This window comes from Heterodontus francisci, unplaced genomic scaffold (assembly GCF_036365525.1).
Source record: "Heterodontus francisci isolate sHetFra1 unplaced genomic scaffold, sHetFra1.hap1 HAP1_SCAFFOLD_86, whole genome shotgun sequence".
NCBI classification, from domain to species: domain Eukaryota; kingdom Metazoa; phylum Chordata; class Chondrichthyes; order Heterodontiformes; family Heterodontidae; genus Heterodontus; species Heterodontus francisci.
Window position 1 is genome coordinate 6,111,092 of NW_027141093.1, and position 2,405 is coordinate 6,113,496.

The following is a 2,405-nucleotide window of genomic DNA, read 5'->3' on the forward strand; positions in this document are numbered from 1 at the left end:
CCACTGCGCCGCCCCACAGGCAGATGGTATCATCCTCCTACTTTGTTTGTATTTTAGTATTTGTTAATCTGTTTTGGTACTTTTAATGATTTGTCCATTCCTACCACCAGATCCTTTTGCTCCTCCACTCACATTAGACTCGGATTTTCTCAGGAATGTGTGTCTGCCCTATTTCTCCGACCAAAATTCACCACCTCACACTTATCAAGATTCAAATTCATTCTCCATCTGCACATCCAATCTGCAGGTTTATGAGTGCTTTCTTGTATTATATCACAGTTATCCTCTGTATTAACGACACTGCTCAGTTTGGTGTCATTTTTTTTGTTGTTGAAATTTTACCTTGCGATTCCCAAATCCAAATAGTTGGTATACACAGTGGTCCCAGCACCAATCCTTGTGGAACACCACTACCCACCTCCCACCAGTCTGAGTAAGCAACTTTACCCCTTACCCTGATTAATGTTTTATACCCAGTTTATTATCCAATCTGCTACTTTCCCCAGTTTGGAATCCTATGGTTGTTTCACACACAGGGACAGACAGTGTTAAATACACAAATTCATTAATATTAAACTGTGCGTTCACTCATTCCCTGGAGATGATGTTTGTCCTTCCAAACATTGCAAGGCTCTAGATTAAGATGTTTCATTCATGCTGTTTTGTCTGTTTATTTCTTGCTGTGTTTAATACTTTGTTTAGTTACAGAAAATATATAATTAATTAATTGATCCTGATCAATTATTTTTTTCTCCATTTATAAGTCATGTTTGAAACAAATCAATAAAAAGTAGTGGAGAGAATTATGTGCAATTTTGATTCCAGGAATCTCCAAAGTTAACTAATTGAAACACTAACAGGGATCTCCAAAGTTAACTAATTGAAACACTAACAGGGATCTCCAAAGTTAACTCATTGAAACACTAACAGGAATCTCCAAAGTCAACGAACTGAAACACTATCAGGGATCTCCAAAGTTAACTAATTGAAACACTAACAGGAATTTCCAAAGTTAACTAATTGAAACACTAACAGGAATCTCCAAAGTTTACTCATTGAAACACTAACAGGAATTTCCAAAGGTAACTAATTCAAACACTAACAGGGATCTCCAAAGTTAACTCATTGAAACACTAACAGGGATCTCCAAAGTTAACTCATTGAATCACGAACAGAGATCTCCTAAGTTAACTAATTGAAACACTAACTGGGATGTCCAAAGTTAACTCATTGAAACACTAACAGGAATCTCCTAAGTTAACGAATTGAAACACTAACAGGGATCTCCAAAGATAACTACTTGAAACTGAGCTATGAGGCGAGGCTGGAGAGACGTGGATTGTTTTCACTGGAACGACGAATGTGGAGGGGCGACATGATAGAGGTTTACAAAGTTATGAGCGGCATGGACAGAGTGGACAGTCAGAAGCTTTTTCCCAGAGTGGAAGAGTCAGTTACTAGGGGACATAGGTTTAAGGTGCGAGGGGCAAAGTTTAGAGTGGATGTGCGAGGCACGTTTTTTAGACAGAGGGTGGTGAGTGCCTGGAACTTGCTGCCAGGAGATGTGGTGGAAGCAGATACGATAGCGATGTTTAAGAGACATCTTGACAAATATATGAATAGGAAGGGAATAGAGGGATATGGGCCCCGGAAGTGCAGAAGGTGTTAGTTTCGGCAGGCATCAAGATCGGCGCAGGCTTGGCGGGCCGAATGTCCTGTTCCTGTGCTGTACTGTTCGATGTTCTTTGTTCTTTGAAAGATTAAGCTGATCCGCTGTAAACCGGGTTCGAACCAATGTAGGGAAGTGAGTTTTGACTTTAACTCGTTTACTATTTGGCAACGGAAACTGCATAGACACTGCTTCCAATGTGAATTACTGCCGATGCTGCAAATCCGAACATCAGTCAGCAAATGCTGGAAATACTCCGCAGGTTTGAAAGCATCAGTGGAGAGAGACACAGAGTTAATATTTCAGGTCGATGACTTTTCATCAGATCTGGGAAAAGTTAGAGATGTAACAGGACAGAGGCGGGGAAACGGGGAGGAGAAGAAACAAAATGAAAGGGTTGTGATATGGTGGAAAGCAGAAGAGATGAAATGACATGACATAAGGGATGACAGTGCGAGGCTGAAGAGCAGAGAATTCAAATTACTGTCAGATTATTTCTCTGCTTCACTCCCACTCTTCCCTCTCTGTCCTCGGCCTCCTTACACTGTTCTACTGAAGATCAATGGAAACTCGAGGAACAGCACCTCATTTTTCCAATGTGCAAGTGTCCAGCATTCCAGACTCAACATTGAACTCAGTAAGTGAAGATCATAACAAATACTCCCATTGATACAGACATAAACAGGATGGTAGGGTATATCTAGTAGAGAACTGAATGGATCAGTTCTTGGTCCTC